The sequence below is a fragment of the Tachypleus tridentatus genome, unplaced genomic scaffold, assembly GCF_004210375.1.
Source record: "Tachypleus tridentatus isolate NWPU-2018 unplaced genomic scaffold, ASM421037v1 Hic_cluster_2, whole genome shotgun sequence".
Lineage (NCBI taxonomy): Eukaryota > Metazoa > Arthropoda > Merostomata > Xiphosura > Limulidae > Tachypleus > Tachypleus tridentatus.
In genome coordinates this window covers 5,360,260-5,381,951 of record NW_027467782.1, presented here as the reverse complement: position 1 = coordinate 5,381,951, position 21,692 = coordinate 5,360,260, and the positions used below count along the sequence as shown (strand labels likewise).

General features: G+C 36.3%; 1 protein-coding gene across 4 annotated transcripts in view; it reads left to right on the top strand.

The window, feature by feature from the left end:
• Positions 1-21,692, top strand: part of LOC143242663 (dynein axonemal heavy chain 7-like) — a 619,118-nt gene that overhangs the window by 514,638 nt on the left and 82,788 nt on the right. The gene's annotated exons all lie outside the window — the stretch shown is intronic.

Below are 21,692 nucleotides of genomic sequence, written 5' to 3'. Positions count from 1 at the left end.
GCGCCCGCGTCGCGCTAAACATGCTAGCCCTCCCAGCCGTGGGGCGTTATAATGTGACGGTCAATCCCACTTTCGTTGGTAAAAAGAGTAGCCCAAGAGTTGGCGGTGGGTGGTGATGACTAGCTGCCTCTCCCACTAGTCTTACACTGCTAAATTAGGGACGGCTAGCACAGATGGCCCCTCGAGTAGTTTTAAAGTGAAATTCCAAAACAAACAAACAAATCGATATAATATTTTACCGTCCATTCAACTTAGTTTCAAAAAATACAATAGTTTGTGGGTTGAGCTTGACCGAACGGTTTACATTCGGGCAATGCATCTAAAGATCCATAGTTCACGTTTCACCTAAATATAAGCGCCAATAGTTTCAATAGTGGCAGTGAGATTGAAGAATTCGAATAGAGCAATTTTAGAGTTGATAGTAAATGCTGCTCGTGTCTATCTATCAGTCCAAAATTAGGGAAAGCTAGCACAGAGACCTCTTGCGTACTTATGTTCAAATATCCAAGTAAAACAAAATTTCGTTTTGTCGCGTCAATAATAGTTCAGCGGGCTTTGACACTAAAGCCAAGAATTCGATTTCTCGCTGCAGACAGAAAGTATATAGTAAAATATGAAGCTTTAGGCTAACCTAAGAAAGAAACAAACAATCGTTTTGTTATATTTCACTGTCGAAAACTCGCTGTTAAAAAATAATTATAAACCATATTCCCAGCTGCAAAATTCAAACCCAAAACAGTTTTATTAGTTGCTTTGAAAATAATGACAGAAATCTTCAGTAGTTGGCTCTGTCCACATACAGCAACAGATGAAATCATAGTAAACAAAGACCCTAACCGTCACAAACTCACTTCGAGTTCGATTTATTACTAAATCATTGTTGCATCTGATAGATACCGCACCCCTGCGATTTTTTTTTCTGAGTTGTTTAAAGTTTTGAAATTACAAACACTCGGTTTGCCATTTTTTGTTTTTTCTTTCTGTTTTGTTGCGGAAAAAAGAAACCGCGTATCTTAATGTATCGTTAGTAAAAGAGTAGCCCAAGAGTTGGCAGTGGGTGGTGATGATTAGCTGTCTCTCTCTTGTCTTACACTGCAAAATTAGGAATGACTAGCGCAGGTGGCCTTCGTATAGCCTTGCACAAAATTAAACAAAACAAACAAACTAATTAACGTAAAACGACTCAATAACAGCGATAGCGAACACACAAACTGGTTCCCAATATCCACGTGACTTCTTTTATCTAATTATGCTGTTGAAACAACACTAATCACTCCACAATGTCTCATAGCTTAAAATGAAAATTCTTGGCCTAAGGTATTCTTGGTATTCTTGACCTAAGTTATTAAACCTTTTCATGTCAATACTATCTTTAGGACCCGCAACTCCCACTACCGAACATTTAAATTACAAAATTAAAAAAATATAGTATAAAACAGTATTTCTGTTTGTACACCTATACTAGACAGCTCAAAGTGGCTTTAAGTCCAACAAACAAACACATTTTTCAACACTTTATACTCTATAAAATAATTTACAGGCTTTCTAGTTTAAAACATTCTAGCTTATACTAAATGACAAACAGTACCACAGCCAGCTACGACTTGCGGCTCAAGCACTACGAGATCTCATGAATACAAAAAATATACACAACTTCTATTTCCGAACTTATAATTAAACAAAAATTAGGTTAAATATATCTACTAACGTTCAAACTTGCTGTTCTCAACTGTTATGTTTCAAACATTTCATTATGTTCATTATTTTCGACCTTTACTTGCAGCCATTTATTTCGAACAACACCTGAACCAATGTTGTTAACCTGGAATGCAGACACATGCGAACACTACCAGTGAAACCAGAACTTGATGTTTGGAACAAGAATACAGAAACATATGAACACTACCAGTAAAATAAAACTTCACTTTTGAGCTAGAACACAGACACGTCCAAACACTACCAATAAAATATAAGCATGGAATTTTGAGTTAGAAGACAGACACATGTGAACACCACCAGTAAAACCAAAAACTGACGTTTTGAACTAGTAGAATTACAAATAACACGAGAAAGATAAGGTCATAAAAGTTAACTGGTTCTGTTATACAAATTAGATTATGATTTCAGTTTCACAAATAATACGAAATATGTTGGTCTAGCTACCAGGTAAACATACAAATTATGAACATCTGAGAATTGTAGTTTCTAGTCAAACGAAATAATATAAATTTGAAGGGTTTAAACACTCACATCAGACTATGGATAAAATAAGCATAGTTGAATATATACTCTTCAAAACAAGAAACGCAAAAGGCAAAACATGAGACAAATTGTTAACAAGTTTATTCCGGGTAGTTCTGTATGAAATGTGTAAAACTTTGCACATTCAGTGCTGAACATCCAAAGTCTGCAAAGGCGAAGTCCACGCTCACTAGTTGAAGTTTAACGTCACTCAACGTCAATAACGAGTATGCCCCCCGTAAGCATCAATAACTGCTTGGCATCTCCTGCCCATGGAAGCGATGAGATGACGAATCACATTCTGTGGAATGGCTGGCCACTCAGCCTGCAAAGCTGCTGCAAGATGAGGTAGAGTCTGCGGTTGAGGTTGTCGCCGTCGCAGACGTCGGTCCAACTCGTCCCAAAGATGTTCGATGGGGTTTAAATCTGGTGATCTGGAGGGCCAGGGAAGAACGTTGATGTTGTGGTGTCTCAAAAAGACAGTGGTGAGTCGGGCTGTGTGAGGACGGGCGTTGTCATGTTGAAAAACGTCATTGACGTTCACCATGATGGGTTGAACATTGGGCCTAAGAATCTCGTCGACGTATCGTTGAGCCGTAAGATTCCCTCGAATGTGCAAAAGGTCTGTTGAGGCAGTAGACGTCGCAGTGGTGGTTTTATCCCGAAGGTGACGAAACCTGATGTAGCGATCTTGTGCAGGCGTGGTCACACGAGGTCTGCCAGATCGTGGACGGTCACGAGTTGATCCATGTTGTTGCTGACGATTCCATAGCCTTGTGATGGTGCTTGGGTGGACATTCACAGCTATGACAACATATGTTCGAGATTCGCCTGCTTCCAAGCGACCAATGACGTTGTTGCGTTGTGCTTCAGTCAGTTTTGACGTAACTGTATTGCATGTCGGTGGCTTAACACTGAGCTATGGAAACCGAGAACCCGTCACTTTTATAGGATTTTGCACATGTTGCACTTGCAGAACATGCAGATCTCTCAAAAACTTTATTGGACACGAACGCGTTTTGGCGAAAAAATCCGATGTTTTCCTCTGTTTTCAAAATGCACAACTGTTATTGTCATTTTGGTCTAACAATCAGTGCCTTAACACGTGTAACATCACATACTCTGAGCTTGTAACGTTATTACATATATTTCTCTTTAAAATCAAAAAATATCCCTTTTGCATTTCTTTTTTTGAAGAGTATATTTCTACTTCCTGCTACCACATCAACATGGGTGTCAATCACTGATTAGAGAAGTGTGTCCTTTAATAGCTGAGGATGTACTATTTCTACTTCCTGCTACTACATCAACATGGGTGTCAATCACTGATTAGAGAAGTGTGTCCTTTAACAGCTGAGGATGAACTGTTTCTACTTCCTGCTACTACATCAACATGGGTGTCAATCACTGATTAGAGAAGTGTGTCCTTTAACAGCTGAGGATGAACTATTTCTACTTCCTGCTACTACATCAACATGGGTGTCAATCACTGATTAGAGAAGTATGTCCTTTAAAAGCTGAGGATGAACTAAACTTTTCAAAAAAGAAGCGCAAAAGGCAAAATTTGAGATAAATTGTTAACAAGTTTATTCCGTGTCGTTCTGTAAGACATTTTGAAACTTTGTACATTCACTGCTGAACATCCAAAGTCTGCAAAGGTAAAGTCCACGCTCACTAGTTGAATTTTAACGTCACTCAACGTCAATAACGAGTATGCCCCCGTGAGCATCAATAACTGCTTGGCATCTCCTGCCCATGGAAGCGATGAGATGACGAATCACATCCTGTGGAATGGCTGTCCACTCAGCCTGCAAAGCTGCTGCAAGCTGAGGTAGAGTCTGCGGTTGAGGTTGTCGCCGTCGCAGACGTCGGTCCAACTCGTCCCAAAGATGTTTGATGGGGTTTAAATCTGGTGATCTGGAGGGCCAGGCCAGAACGTTGATGTTGTGGTGTCTCAAGAAGATAGTGGTGAGTCGGACTGTGTGAGGACGGACGTTGTCATGTTGAAAAACGTGGTTGACGTTCATCATGATGGGTTGCACATGGGGCCTAAGAATCTTGTCGACGTATCGTTGAGCCGTAAGATTCCCTCGAATGTGCAAAAGGTCTGTTCTGGCATTGTAGGCGATGGCAGCCCACATCATGACGCTGCCACCACCAAATCTGTGTTTTCAGCAAAACGTTCACCTCGGCGACGGTCAACACGAGTCCTTCCATCCTGCCTACAAAGCATAAAACGCAATTCATCGCTGAACCAAACATGCCTCCATCGTCGATGATACCATACCCGATGTGCCTGAGTCCATTGCAGCCGTGCTTGACGATGTTGCTGGGTGAGGATGATGCCTCTGACTGGACGTCGAGGTCGGATTCCTGCATCTCGTAGACGGTTGCGTACGGTCTGATCGGAAATTCTACGCAGCCTTGGTATGTTTGAGGCAGTAGACGTCGCAGTGGTGGTCCTATCCCGAAGGTGACGTAACCGGATGTAGCGATCTTGTGCGGACGTGGTCACACGAGGTCTGCCAGATCGTGAACGGTCACGAGTTGATCCATGTTATTGGTGACGATTCCATAGCCTTGTGATGGTGCTTGGGTGGACGTTCACAGATCTGGCAACATCTGATCGAGATTCGCCTGCTTCCAAGCGACCAATGACGTTGTTGCGTTGTGCTTCAGTCAGTCTTGGCGTAACTGTATTGCGTGTCGGTGGCTTAACACTGAGCTATGGAAACCGAGAACCCGTCACTTTTATAGGATTTTGCACATGTTGCACTTGCAGAACATGCAGATCTTTCAAAAAATTATTAAACACGAATGCGTTTTGGCGAAAAAATCCTGTTTACCTCCGTTTTCAAAGTGCACAACTGTTATTGTCATTTTGGTCTGACAATCAGTGCCTTAACAAGTGTAACATCACATACTCTGAGCTTGTAACGTTATTACGAGTACAGGTATTGTAACAGTTATTACAGGTGCATATATTTCTCTTTAAAATAAAAAAAAAATATATCCATCTGACTATAAATTATGTATAAATACATTCACCATATAAGTTGTCAAACTTGTTTTATGGTATAATAATTTCATGTTAACATTGATAATGAGAAGATAATTCAGAAAATGTCATAATTAGTTGCAAATTGTTAAGTTTAGATCTTCGTGTCAGATCAATAAAATATTATTGGTTTAAGTTTGTTTGGTTTTTGAATTTCGCGCAAAGCTACACGAGGGCTATCTGCGCTAGCCGTCCCTAATTTAGTAGTGTAAGACTAGAGGGAAGGCGGCTAGTCATCACTACCCACCGCCAACTCTTGGGCTACTCTTTTACCAACGAATAGTGGGATTGACCGTCACATTATAACGCCCCCACGTTTTCAATGTATTATATGTTTGATAATTATGTAATGTGGTGTTCTAACTTTCATTAATTAACATATATTACCTAAACTGAGAATAAACTATTTTATAGGGTAGTGCATGTGAAAATAAAGTATAATGATTTTAATTATATTCTAATTGTTTCTTGTCTGTAACAATTAATGATAACGGTATAGTTAGCCAGAATAGTTGTTTAAGTTTGTAACTACTACCATATTTTTCGGTGTACAAGATGATTCCAAATATAAAACGACCCTGGATGTTTTGAGCTAGTTAAGTGTATTTCTTTGAGGTTTGGTGTATAACATGACCTCTGTTGTCTGTCAAGTCTAGGATGTTACTTTTGTAAAGAGTATGTGTCACTTTTAAACAATGAACTCTAGGATATTCAATATAACCACGATTGTGTTTTTTTCATGCAATTCAAATGCTACACACAGCTCAATCCGGCCTTCATTATATCACAAACATGTAACAAGCAACTTTACGAAGTTTTCATTACATTTTAAATCGTTTTATATAATCAAAATATCAAACCTTATGATGTTCTACAAAACCATATTGGGCCTAACATGGCTAGGTGATAAAGGCGCTCGACTCGCATTCTGAGAGTCACTAGTTCGAATCTTCATCTGATCAAATATGTTCGCCCTTTCTGCCTTTTAAGCGTTATAATGTGACGGTCAATCCCAATATTAGTTGGTAAAAAAGTAGCCTAAATTTTGGTGGTGGATGATGGTGACTAGCTGTGCCTTCCCTCTAGTCTTACACTATTAAATTAGGAACCGGCTAGCGCAGATATCCTTCGTGTAGCTTTGCGCGAAATTAAAAAGAGCAATTAAAACATGTTAATAAAATTAACGTGTGCTACATACAATATTACCAATATTTTACAATGACAAATACGATCAAAACATTTCAGATCAAAATGACTTGATTAATTGTAATTAACACGTTTGAGAAATAACTTCTAGGTGTAAAAACTCGAGACAAATATGTTATTATAACACACTAGATGGCATGATATCGACTCATTTACTGAAAAACGTTGTTGTTTTGAATTAAGCACAAAGCTACACAATGAGCTATCTGTGCTCTGCCCACCACACTGGGGGGCTACTAAAAACAAAGTAAAATAAACTACACAATTTTGGATAAATATGCTACCGACCGGAGAGTTCTTACTACACCTTTACTTTTGAGCCTATGTATTCATAGGTCTTATAAGACGAGAGGTGAAATCAGACATTGTTTTAAGACTAAAAAGTATCGTCTTATACACTGGCTTATACCGGATCATCTACTTAAACTACGTATTTTATTTTCATATTAAAATCTGTACTGGTTCGGTTAATAGTTGTATTTTAAAATTATGTATTTCAAAGTGGTGTTTCATAGTAGATTGCGTAAAGTACGACGTACTGCAAGATGTATAAAATAATTAATATTCTAACTAGTTTCTTCACTAGTCAAGTAATCGAAGTATCAGCATATTCTAATTTGCTAGAAGGACAGAAGAAAGTCTATGGGCTTATAACACTAAAATCCATTGTTCGTTCGTCGCCGTAAAATATATATTGTCTATCTTTCACATTCAAAGTAAAAGATGTGGCATATTTTTTTATGTTAAAGTAAAATATATGTTGTCTATCTTTCACATTCAAAGTAAAAGATGTAGCATATTTTTTGATGTTAAAGTAAAATATATATTGTCTATCTTTCACATTCAAAGTAAAAGATGTAGCATATTTTTTGATGTTAAAGTAAAATATATATTGTCTATCTTTCACATTCAAATTAAAAGATGTAGCATATTTTTTTATGTTAAAGTAAAATATATATTTTCTATCTTTCACATTCAAAGTAAAAGATGTAGCATATTTTTTTATGTTAAAGTAAAATATATATTGTCTATCTTTCACATTCAAAGTAAAAGATGTAGCATATTTTTTATGTTAAAGTAAAATATATATTCCATCGTTCGTTGTGAAAGTAAAAAAACATGATCTATCTGTTACTGTGAAAACTAGCAGAGACGTTATTTTGAAAAATCTTTAGCGGTGTTTTGTCATTAAAACGTCGGACGATGTAAGAGGAGGTCTTCGGTCTTCACTCAGTCCGGTTCATTCTTTAAGTTATTCACAAAACGAGAGAAGTGGCATGTAAACATATACTCACTCTCTTCACTTTCACAACGTATTTGTTGTATTTATTTATGTACCTCTTTCAAATATTTTCCATTTTGCTGTTATATTAAAGCAAAGAAAAACAAACAGTACATTAGACAAATCAAATGATAATTTAAGTTTAAATTAAGAACACAAAATGTTTTTGTTTGTTTCTAATTCAGGTTTAATCCAAGCTAACAAGAATGACCACATTCAAAAGTCGGATACCGGAACTGTCTAAGAACACAATCTGAAACCGACACTTGGCTACAATCTCTGTGAACGTTTGTTTGTTTGTTTTGAATTTCGCACAAAGCTACTCGAGGGCTATCTGTGCTAGCCGTCCCTAATTTAGCAGTGTAAGGCTAGAGGGAAGGCAGCTAGTCATCACCACCCACCGCCAACTCTTGGGCTACTCTTTTACCAACGAATAGTGGGATTGATTGGGACATTAGAACACCCACGGCTGAAAGGACGAGCATGTTTGGTGTGACGAGGATTCGAACCCGCGATTCTCGAATTACGAGTCGAACGCTTTAGCCGAGCCGTTTAAAATGATAGGCCACAGTTTGTTTATTTAATTTCTTAATTTCGTGCAAATCTACGTGAGGACTATTTGCGCTTGCCTTCCCTTAGTGTCAAGTTTTGTGTTGATTGGTCAAGAAATGAGGAAACATGGAAGGAAAATATATTCAATGATAGTTATTATTTCACTCGACAATATTATTTGTAAATGTTTAAGTATTATTGGCTGTTGTCGTTTATTGATAAAACAATGCATTACGTAACAATAATTAAAAAGTAATGCTTAGATTGTTTGTTTGTTTTGGAATTTCGCACAAAGATATCGAGGGCTATCTGTGCTAGCCGTCCCTAATTTAGCAGTGTAAGACTAGAGGGAAGGCAGCTAGTCATCACCACCCACCGCCAACTCTTGGACTACTCTTTTACCAACGAATAGTGGAATTGACCGTCACATATAACGCACCACGGCTGAAAGGGCGAGCATGTTTGGTGTGATCGAGATTTGAACCCGCGACCCTCGGATTACGAACCCAACGCCTTAACACACTTGTCCATGTCGGGCCTCTCTATGAACGATTGTGTGATATTTCATTTGTTGGTAGTTAGGTTCACATGAAAGTAAACTTTAAATGAATCTAAAACAAATACATTTCTTCCATACCACAGTGGTTTAGTCGAAAGCTACTAATATTTAAAACAGTGTTTTGATACTTGAGATGAAAATGGCGCAAATGGGCAGTTGTGCAGCTTACCAACAACGAACAAAAATACATATTGTTTTTTCTAATACGTATTCAAAATTTTGAGCTCAACTTTTGATTAAATAACACTATTATTAGTTTTCTCAGCGTATTTCTACCCAAATAATTAAATTAAAGCTAATAAAACAATGATATTATTTGAGTTTTACTGGTTCCTAAGAAGTGCTAAAAATCCAAACAACTCAAGGACAAACATAGACTGTCGGAAACAGGTGTGTTCAGATGCACCCTACGTGTCAAAATATCGAACAAATGGCTTTCGATAAACTTTCATTCACGAGTGAGTTTGTATTTTCTAGTTTGGAAGTAGTCGCTTTTCTTTATATTACCCTTGTTGAAAATGCATGGTAGCTGTTTGAATTGTAGATGAAACTGTTTGGATGGGATATTCTACGTAAATGGAATGTGTCTTTAGTTAGTTTCCGGTAGAACGACTGACAAGCAGAATACACGTAGATACTTCGTCCTTGTTTGAGATAATAGCTTCTCCTCAGGTACCAGCAAAATTGCTCTAAAGACCGAGGACTGGGATTGATATAAAGCAGTTTGTAAGTTTTATCTAGCAGCTGTATGATGATATTGCGTGTGTGTGTGTTTGTGTGCTTTTTCTTTTAGCAAAGACACATCGGGCTATCTGTTGAGCTCACCGAGGAGAATCGAACCCCTGATTTGAGCGTTGTAAATCCGAAGACCTACCGCTGTTTTAGCGGGAGCCGTGATGCTATTGCATAAAAAGAACAGCTGATGAATGGGTTATTAATACACTGAAGAACAGTTGATTGGTTTTGTTGTTAACCTGTAATTGTGGATGTGTGTTTCTAACGATAGAGGAAAGAGTCAACCAACATGAGTCCTGGTGGGCTGTCCATTCCAACCCCATATATTTCTTCATGAAAGGTTTCGACAGTTTTCTCAAAGTTGTCTTGCTAAGTCATTAATTCGAATATTAAGGAAATGTTTAAAGAACCAGTCGTTTCGCACATAGAGATATCGGTATAAAGATATGAAAAGTGACTTAAAGTTTATGTTAAGAAGATACTTTCACAAACAAATTGAGAAAAGAGTCACGAATATAACTGGTAGTTCAAGAGGGAATATGACCAGAAATGTTAATAAGTTGTGGCGTCTTGACTAAAAGGAGAAAATACTGTCAAAGAGACGTGTTTGTCTGATTAGTGAATAACTGGGAAGTCTTATGACGTATAATATATATAAAGTGGTGGAGTATGTGTGTGTTTTCTTATAACAAAGCCACTTCGGGCTATCTGCGCTAGCTATCCCTAATTTAGCAGTGTAAAACTAGAGGGAAGGCAGCTAGTCATCACCACCCACCGCCAACTCTTGGGCTACTCTTTTACCAACGAATAGTGGGATTGACCGTCACTTTATAACGCCCCCACGGCTGAAATGGTGAGCATGTTTGGTGCGACCGCTTAATTTTCACTGCTAAATTAGGAACAACTAGCGCAGTTAGCCCTTGAGAAGCTTTGCGCGAAATTCAAAACAAATAAACAATGATCCTACTTGTTTGGTCCTGCGCCTAACGTTTACATGGTTTCATTATATCCAAAAATTTGGCTCCTAGTAGTATGTCTTCGGAATCCCAACGTAAAAACCGGGTTTCCATGTCCGTGGTGGGCAGCGCACAGATAGCCCATTATGTGGCTTAGTACTTAATTTTAAACCAGCTAAGACTATCAATAGCATGGCTACATATTTTGGTTCTTTCAATAATGTATACTGTTGATCTTCGTTGGGTGTTTGATTTTGTTATTCGGGTGGACAGCATAGTTCTAGATGTAACTGGTTTATCTTATATAAGACATTTTGTAAGTTATTAAAATTAATAAGGTATATTTTATCCAGATAAGATTTAATTAATGAAGAACATGTTTATCAAAGAGTGATCGTTAAATAAATGAAAAGTGATCCTAAGATCGGAAATCGATCGATCAGATCGTTTTGTTCATCACGGTGACAAACAATAAGCACAAACATTATATTTAAACGATGTTTGGTGTTAGAACAATGAATGTTTTGTGTTTACCTTTTATAGAGAAAGCTGTGTTCTAAAACGAGTTTTCCTCCAACATGAGTGAAGATCGTAACCTCCTCTAAAATCATTGATTTCAAGAAGGCCAGTAAAAGTTACACTGAAATCAATACCAACCGGCAGAAATTATGTGGAAGTCATGGTTATCCTAGACTTTAGATGGTGTAAGTTTTACAAGCAATACAAGCTTTAGGGGCTTAGTCCCAAAGGTTTTCAGTTAAACCGGTTACAAAGGGGGGTTAACCAGAAACATTAAATCCTAATCAAATGAGGTCAATGTACAAACAATAATAACAAAAATAAACTTTATTCATCCTACTAGACGCACTTTCTGTGTTTTAGATCGTGGTTACGCCTAATATAAGGAAAGTCGTAAGATATAGTTGAAGATCATTTATTATTGTTTTTAATAGGCTCACATAGCATCATAGATGTTATGAGGATGTTGAAAACCATTCACACAGTGCAGTTCAAGGTTGACAAATAACTGTCCTCAGTAAAAATAGTCTTACTCTTGGAAATGTTTATCAACATTGAAATAGCATTTTGGAAGTTGTAATCAGTGATGACGAGAAAACCCAGTTGTAGGGAAATATGTATATATGTAAAAACGGCTGGTTTGGGTTGAAAAAAGTTTTATGTAGGTTTGTGAACCTGACGATGACCGAAATGTTGTTCGGTCCTTTACAATTTTCTCAACCCAAACGTTTATATATTTTGAAAGTTGTATTGAATGTTTCAAAACAAAACATCGAGTCCTTGAAGTTGAATATGAAGAATTGGTCTAACGAGTGTGTGTGTTTTTCTTTTAGGAAAGCCACAAAGGCTATCTGCTCAGCCCACCGAGGGGAATCGAACCCCTGATTTTAGTGTTGTAAATCCGGAGACATACCGCTGTACTAGCGGGAGGCTGGTCTAACGAAAGATCTTTGGTTCACAGTTGCCAACAAAGCAACACCAACAACCCTTCTCTACTTCAATTCGTGATTACGAGACAACCCATTTGTAGAGAAAAATATATATTTAAAAAAGAACACAAAAAGTCACTTTCAAAAGTTTTCGAACGCTGCAAATCAAGTAAACACAACATAACCATAAAAAACATCCAAATACTAAATAAATAAACAAACTTAAAATTGAAGAAGCCTTACTTATACAACAACTCTAGCCCAAAATTAACCAATACAAAGGAACACCTTTATAACTATATTAATAATATAATATAATACAATCAAACCTTCTAAGTACGCCCTCTACATTTCTACACTCAGTTACATAACCCCCCTTCAAACATGTGGTCAGGTATCGGTCAGTAACCCTTTCTTTCTTTGTGAACCTGGCGATGACCAAAGAAGGTCGAAACGTTGTTCGCTCCTCTGCATAGTGCTTTCTCTATCCATTGTTTGTTTGTTTGTTTTTTGAATTTCCTCGCAAGGCTACTCGAGGGCTATCTGCGCTAGCCGTCCCTAATTTAGCAGTGTAAGACTAGAGGGAAGACAGCTAGTCATCACCACCCACCGCCAACTCTTGTTCTCTACCCATACCAACCGCTTTTTACACATAACCTTCTCTACTTTGTATTACTATACAAACATTTCGTCCAACAATCCACAGTCTCTTGGATTCAGGAACAAACTTTCTCTATTACTCGTACACTACACATGTTATTGACTGAGATATTGTAAAAGTATTTAAACAAGTAACCGAAACAGTTGAACTAAATATATGACAATCCTTAGAAATTGTTAAAAATAGAATTAATATAAACAAACATTTAGGCCATGGAGTCATGGAAGTAATTTTTTTTGAAATCGTTGTTGTAGTTGTTTTGAATTAAGCACAAAGCTACACAATGAGATACCTGTGCTCTGCCCGTATTGAAACCCGTATTTTAGCGTTGTAAGTCCGCAGACATACCGCTGAGCCACTGGGAGGCTTGTTTTTGTGAATGGCACCATTGTAAAAATATGTTAATTACATAAATGCATCGGTTGATGATTGTTTGTTTGTTTTCGAATTTCACGCAAAGTTACACGAGAGCTATCTGCGCTAGCCGTCCCTAATTTAGCAATGTAAGACTAGAGGGAAGGCATCAAGTCATCGCCAGGCACCGCCAACTTTGGGTTACTCTTTTACCAACGAATAATGGAATTGACCGTCACATTATAACTGTCCCACAGCTGAAAGGGCAAGCATGTTTGGTGTGACAGGGATTCGAACCCGCAACCCTCAGAGTACGTCTCAAGCGCCTTAACCACCTGGCCATGCTGGGGCCTCATGTTGATGAGAAGCTTTATATTTACTTCGTGGTCTATCATCTGGAAAATTGTGGAGTTGTTTCCACCGAATCATGTAGAATTATTACAAAAATTTAACTTATATATTTTTTAAAATTTTACAAATAAATTACTGTGCAGGTAAAAACTTCAATGTCTAGTTTGATTATTTTTTTTTTTACACAAGAACAGTCTAGTTTTAGGAATTAAAGTAATATTGTTATAGTTGAGATCGAGTTTAGGATCTTCGTAACATTCAAAACATCTACAAAAGTATACAGAGCAAAGCAATTTCATTTAGAAAATCAGTATTCAATTATTGGATGACCACTCAAAAGAGAAGTTGTACAATTACATTATGATCCTCAACAACTGGTGATTCAAGACGAATAAGGATACGTTTATCTAAAGAAGTGTTTGTAAAGATATAAAATAGTTCTTTCAAACCCCGAGCTGATTTCCTTCCTCCTCTCTCTCTTTATAATTACATCAGGGTTCAGCCACTTTATACGTCAACTAACTGTATTTGTCTACTAATTGTATTTGTCCTTATCATAAAGCGTCAGATGAGGTGCCTTATAATTCCTGATGCCAGCCACAAATAGTAACTGATTTGATAAGTGGAAATATAGTCAAGTTTCATTTGATTATGTATGTGTTCATTAAGAAAATTCATCATAAAAAAAAGGCATAATGGAACTTTACATTTTATGTCATTTTAATGGCTTGTCCTAAAGTAACGAAGAGATAGTATCTACAGTTATTAAAACATGTCTTGTATTTCCAACATCGGGTCCGAGACAAATTATATTAAAAACATGGTAATTCCAAAACTTCAAAGATAATAAAACCCAAAAGATAGAAAAAGTCATTAACAAAGATTATGGGAAAAATATTTGACGAAAATTAAACAAAACCCTACAAAACTTTTGAACAATGATGAAACCAAAATCAACACGTTTCAACGAGGGTAAGACAAAAATCAAAAAACAAGTTTTTCATAAAAGGAAATTTTGAAATTGTTACTCAATTTTATAAAACACAAGATATTAAGTTGTTTGTTGTTGTGGTTAGTTCTTACATTTCATTTCTTTCAAAGATACCCAGGAATATCTGCTCTTACAATCCTTAACTGTAAAGTTATAAACTAGAGGGAAGTACGGCTGGGAGGGCGAGCATGTTTGGGATGCGAACCCGCGACCCTCAGATTACGAGTCGCACGCCTTAACACGCTTGGCCATGCCGGGCCACAAAGAAGCGATTCGTTAGACATACGAGTGTATATGTGTGTGTGTGTGTATCTTTTATTTTAAAACACGCCAAGAAACTGGAACACATCTGGTAAACTTTCAATACTTTCAAGGCAAGAATAACTCTTTTAAAAATATATATTTCTTATGTTGCATTTTTCATGTTTCTTTTCGTAAGGTACACAATGACAGCCCAAAACAGGGTGAACTTTCACGTCCATTTTTTCGACGTCACTTAATTGGACAAGGTATTAAACCTGGCATCATTAGTAAAGGAGGTAAAAGGTAAATCACTCAAGATCTGAGCCACAAACAGGTTTAATTTTATCTTATTTTCCTCCCTTCGCAAAGCACTTTGAAATAGATCATTAAAAAAAGTAAAGATAAAAAAAATAAAACCTCTTGGGTTTAATTCCAAACATTACATAAAAATATTCAAACCTATTGAGTTTAATACCAAACATTACATAAAAATATTCAAACATATTGGGTTTAATACCAAACATTACATAAAAATATTCAAACCTATTGGGTTTAGTACCAAACATTACATAAAAATATTCAAACCTCTTGGGTTTAATATCGAATATTGCATAAAACACTTCAAACCTCTTGGGTTTAGTACCAAACATTACATAAAAATATTCAAACATATTGGGTTTAATACCAAACATTACATAAAAATATTCAAACCTATTGGGTTTAGTACCAAACATTACATAAAAATATTCAAACCTCTTGGGTTTAATATCGAATATTGCATAAAACACTTCAACCTATTGGGCTTAATACCGAATATTACATCACAAAAAATCAAACTTATTGAGTTTAATACCAAATATTACATTAAAAGAATCGAACCTGTAGAACTTTATGCGGAAAATTGAACCAAAGAGAATCAAACATATTAGGTTTAATACGACATATTACATCAAAACGAATCAAATCTATTGTGTTTATTTCGAAACATTACATAAAAAGGATTCAATCTTATTGGGTTTAATACCAAACATTACATAAAAAAGAATTGAAACTACAGGACTTCATACCGAAAATTACATCAAACCTATAGGGTTTAATGCCGAATTTTACATCAAAAAGAATGTAAACCTATTGGGCTTAATACCAAATATTGCATCAAAGAAAGTCAATCCTATAGGGCTTATCACCAAATAATCTGGCATCAAAGAGAATGAAGCTACAGAACTTCGTACAGTTTGTTTGTTTGAAATTAAGTATGAAGCTACACAATGGTCTATCTGTGTTCTGACAATCACGTGGGGGCTTAATATTGGACATTGTGTATATTTCACTTAATATGAGAAGTGATTCAGCTGAAATGTTTATAGTGGAGATGTACGTACTCTATCACAAGGATTCATGGTTCATTTAATATGTAGTAAGTTTTCACAAGGGTTCATGGTTCATTTAATATATAGTAAGTTCCCACAAGGGTTCATGGTTCATTTAATATGTAGTAAGTTCCCACAAGGGTTTATAGTCCGTTTAATATGTAGTCAGTTCCCACAAAGGTTCATGGTTCAATTAATATGTAGTTAGTTCCCACAAGGGTTCATGGTTCATTTAATATGTAGTAAGTTCCAACAAGGATTTATAGTCCGTTTAATATGTAGTAAGTTTCCACAAGGGTTTATAGCCCGTTTAATATGTACGAACCTCCCACAAGGGTTCATGGTTCATTTAATGTGTAGTAAGTTCCCACAAGGGTTCATGGTTCATTTAATATGTAGTAAGTTCCCACAAGGATTTATAGTCCGTTTAATATGTACTAGCTTCCCACAAGGATTCATGGTTCATTTAATATGTATTAACCTTCCACGAGAGTTCATGGTTCATTTAATATGTACTAACCTTCCACGAGGGTTCATGGTTCATTTAATATGGTGTTAGAGGGATTCCAATCTGCGGCTCTCATATTACAAGTCCAGTTCCCCTAACCTCCTGACCAAGCCTAAGGAACTTTACGAATTAAAAAATAACAACTAATCAGATTTCTAAAACAGTAAATAAATAACATACAACGTTATAATCGATATTGATTCAAAGTTTTTCCCGAAACATGCGGAAATTTGACAACAACCAACACAACAACATAAACACTTAAAGCCTGTTTACGTAAAACGAAACACTTTGGAATATTATTATACAGTTTTTTATACAGTTTAATATCTTGAATTATAATAGTATATTCCTGCAAGACTATTTTCTCTCGCGGAAAGTAAAAAGAGCGTGGCCAAGGCGTTATAAAGCAAATCACAAGTGAGCCTAACCTATTTTCTCATTTTTGATTCAACACAATTCAACATAGAATAAATCCAGTTTCATTTATTTCAAATTTGTGTATCTTTTCTTGAAATGACCAGTCGTGTTCACTATCCCCGGCAGACCACAGTTTGTAAGCATTTTATCTCGAGATGACTACCCATGTTCACTGTCCCTGGCAGACCACAGTTTGTAAGCAGTTTATCTGGAGATGACTATTCGTGTTCACTATCCCTGACAGACCACAGTTTGTAAGCAGTTTATCAACCGATATCATGATGGTACATAGTGAGTTTTAAGGTGAATTTAATTCCCTGTACACCACATTAATGTAACATCTTCATGATATTCAATTTAAATGTGTCAGTATTTAACATTATTCAGAATCTAGTTCATGACGTCCGTATGTGCAAGACAAACATATCTTACTCGTGTCTAGTATTTTGAAGAAGTTTCTTATGACTGAACACAATAACCCTTTAGTTACATAATCATTTATTTTGAATCTCAAACTCTGGAAGAAATGAATATTAAGACAAGATAATTTTCTAGTCATAAAATTATGACTGTGGGCGTGATAGACACAGAAGGATTTTATTTGAAACACGGACCTTATGTGTTTCATGATCTTAGAAATAAATATTTAACTGCTGTGAAAACTGAGGTACTTGTTAGCTGCTGTGAAAACTGAGGTATTTGTTAACTGCTGTGAAAACTGAGGTACTTGTTAACTGCTGTGAAAACTGAGGTACTTGCTGACTGCTGTAAAAACTGAGGTACTTGTTACATTGATCTTACACAAAGAAGGGACGCGTGAGTTATTCAGATCTATAGTCTAACTAGAATAATTAGAGAAACCTTTACTAAAACACCAGGTTTGATTTTGTATGGTTTGAATTTCGAGCAAAGCTACACCTACGCTACCCGTAAGACTAAAGGAAAGGCAGCTAGTCATCACCACCCACATCCAACTCTTGGGCTACTCTTTTACCAACGAATAGTGGGATTGACCATAACATTATAACACTTTGCCCTCCCGGCTAAAAGGGTGAGCATATTTGGAGTGATGGGGATTCGACCCTGCGATCATAATATTACGACTCGAGAACCATAACCTCCTGGCCATGCTGGGTCACCAGAGAAACAGAAAAATGACCCTATTCTGACAGACATTTTGTGTCATACGTTGAGTTATTATGGTGCCGGGCCACCAGAGAAACAGAAAAATGACCCTATTCTGACAGACATTTTGTGTCATAAGTTGAATTATTATGGCAGCTCAGAATTAATTCTTTCCCAATACCGAATCCATTCTGTCGATGTGATAACAAACATCGTTGAATCCATTCTGTTGATGTGATAACAAACATCGTTGAATCCATTCTGTCCATGTCATAAGAAACATCGTTAAATCCATTCTGTCCATGTGATAACAAACATCGTTGAACCCATTCTGTCCATGTGATAACAAACATCGCTGAATCCATTCTGTTGATGTGATGACAAACATCGTTGAATCCATTCTGTCCATGTCATAACAAATATCGTTGAATACATTCTGTCGATGTGATAACAAACATCGTTGAATCCATTCTGTCTACGTGATAACAAACAAAATATATCAGTTTCTTTCTACATCCTTTGGTGTTTCTTGTAAATGTTCATGTAAATGATAAATTCGTTTATTGTTATTATCTCGGCATCTGTATAAATACAAAGCCTGCGTAAAAACTTAAGTTTCAGTATTGAAGCTAAGAGATGTAAGCTGTTCTCTGTGGGTAAGGATGATCCTAGCTTTAATTAATGAGAGAAAGAAAGGATCAAACACTGATACATAGAAACAAGGGATATCCACACAATTAAAAACATTGTATGTACTCATATGAATGATATTTTTGATAACAAGGGATATCCACACAATTAAAAACATTGTCTGTACTCATATGAATGATATTTTTGCAGAACAATAATAACTTGATAGTTTGATGTAAAGTGAAGATTTATTCTGCATTACGCCTGATGACTAAATTCAACATATGTTTTCCACGTGTGCAAACACCAGTATCTGCAGTACTCTGCTCATGACACTGTATTTCAAAACAATCTGGTTTAATAGCTATTTAGATACATAGAACCTAAATCATTTTCCGTTCCGCTTCAAAACATAAAGTCTACTGTTTATAACTTATTTTTAGATTAAATATATACACATCCAGTTACAGGACTTTTAGATAGTCATTACTTTAATGAACATACCATTTCCATTTTAAACGTTACAATATCGGATTTACGGTTATCAACATGGTTGGCAAACATATTTCTTCTCGACGGTTACAAAGTTATGTTAATGTTCACCTGTGAGGACAAAAACTACTTTAATATGTTTAGTGAAACGGAGCAACAGTTTATGGTGACCAAAAATGGCGGCAACTGGCGTGTCTTTCAATCATGACTCGTTTGGTACTATGAAAAATGTCTCAGAATAGCCTTTATCTTTCTGGATTAAATGTTGGGTAAATCGGGTAAGGAAAATCCGCCTTGGCCTGGCATGGCCAAGCGTGTTAAGGCGTGCGACTCGTAATCTGAGGGTCGTGGGTTCTCATCCCCATCGCGCCAAACACGCTCGCCCTTTCAGCCGTGGGGATGTTATAATGTGACGGTCAATCCAACTATTCGTTGGTAAAAGAGTTGGTGGTGATGACTAGCTGCCTTGCCTCTAGTTTTACACTACTAAATTAGGGACGGCTAGCACAGATAGCCCTCTAGTAGCTTTGCGCGAAATTCAGAAAACAATCAAAATCCGCCATCTTCCTTCTTATGCTGAAATGAAATTGACGAAGCACGAAAAGACATATTTTCCAATAACTTGTCTTCACAGTACCTCTTTCGGTTAGAACTGATGAAACAACTACTACAAGTTGCAGAGTCTCATGTGAATTTCTCGATAGTTTTACTCTGTTGTGAATACAGAACAAAGTGAAACCTTTCTTGGCTGAATCTAAGATTAGTTGTTAGATACTAAGTTATTTTAATAAAGCTTTTTTACTGATTTTGATACTGATCGTAATAGGATCATAATCCGAGTTTTAGATTTGTTTGTTTGTTTTTCGTATAGCAAAGCCACAAAGGGCTATCAGCTCAGCCCACCGAGGAGAATCGAACCCCTGAGTTTAGTGTTGTAAATCCGGAGACATACCGCTGTACTAGCGGGGTACTCCGGGTTTTAGAGGTCAAACAGTTTCATGAAACATTATTTTATTTCTCCATAAAGATTCTATTCTTCATGAGTGCACGGAAGTCGTAATAAATTATCTCTTTATGAGCTTCAATTTGAAGGATGCTATTAACTCAGTATTAAATAGACAAAATTAAAGAAGCAGATAAATTGGAAGCACGTTGTACAAGCCACAACACTATAAGTGTACAATTAGCAACAGAAAATACATTATTTCTAGACATATTTTTCTCTCATTGTTTAAAACAAAACAAAACTGAAACGTGTATTTCTTATGTTGGTTTATTTATTTCATTAGTGATATGAATATTTGTTTAAGTAAGGTTGTTGTATACCTACAGTCTCACAGAGGTTAAAACACTAACTTATGAACGAGCTCTACTCGAATGTCTTCTTGTTGACCTTTTGTTGTAAGACACAAATTCAAATCTCGGAGGTGTCAAAAATAGTTATCAAACAAATTATATTTAGACGTTAAGTTATTGTACATCACAGTATTAATGAATTATGTGGATGTATTAGGTTTGATAAATAAACAAATACATGTTATTAAGGCAAAAAAATACAACTTTTATTAAATAGATTACTCTCTTATTTATTTCTTTGACACTCGTGTTGTTCGTACCTTAACTTTTCATAAACTTCATACAACAAATGAGTTCAACCCTTCGATGGGTTGACAATTTATAATACTAAAATTTGGGTTTCGAATCCCCTGAGTAGGAAAAACTGCAAATGGTTCGTCCACTTCATTGCTTTGGGCTTGACAATTAACCAACGTGCCCCTAGCAGCATAGCGGTATGCCTGTGGATTCACACCGCTAGAAACTGGGCTTCGATTCCCGTGGTAGGCAGAGCACAGCTTACCCATTGGGTAGCTTGTGCTTAATTCCAAATTAATCAACAAACGTTTAGCGTGCTTATCTTTCACGCGTGCTGCCATCTGTTATGCACATCTTGTACTAATTTCTACATATTTATCTTGCTGTTCAAGAAATGCTCATTTTCGGACGTTTCTGATTGTGCAAAGAGCAATAATTTCTACATATTTTTCTTGATGTTCAAGAAATGCTTATTTTCGGACGTTTCTTATTGTGCAAAGAGCAAAAAATAATAACTGGATCGGTAGGATTAAGGATTAAAGAATTTTTTATCAAGATTTATTTTAATTTCCATAAATATTTCTAGTATTAAGAGTTCTACTTACAGTTTACATTAAAATGATTTCAGTATTTTACGTTTTGCACTCCACTTAAGTGAAACCAGTGTGAGCAAAGCAAAGTTTGAAGAAGAAACAGCAAAAAGGTAAAACAATATTAGAAATATACGCTCATGAGGGAGATATCACGCTGTTATACATATATCACAAGGTACGACTTGAAATTATTATTATTCACAAGCTTTCTCTTGTAATTCCAAAAGATGCTGGTCATAAAGAAAAGATGGAGGATTAACACATTGAACTTTATTTTTTAACATCCATAAATTTTATATTTTACATTTTTCAAAATTATCTTTC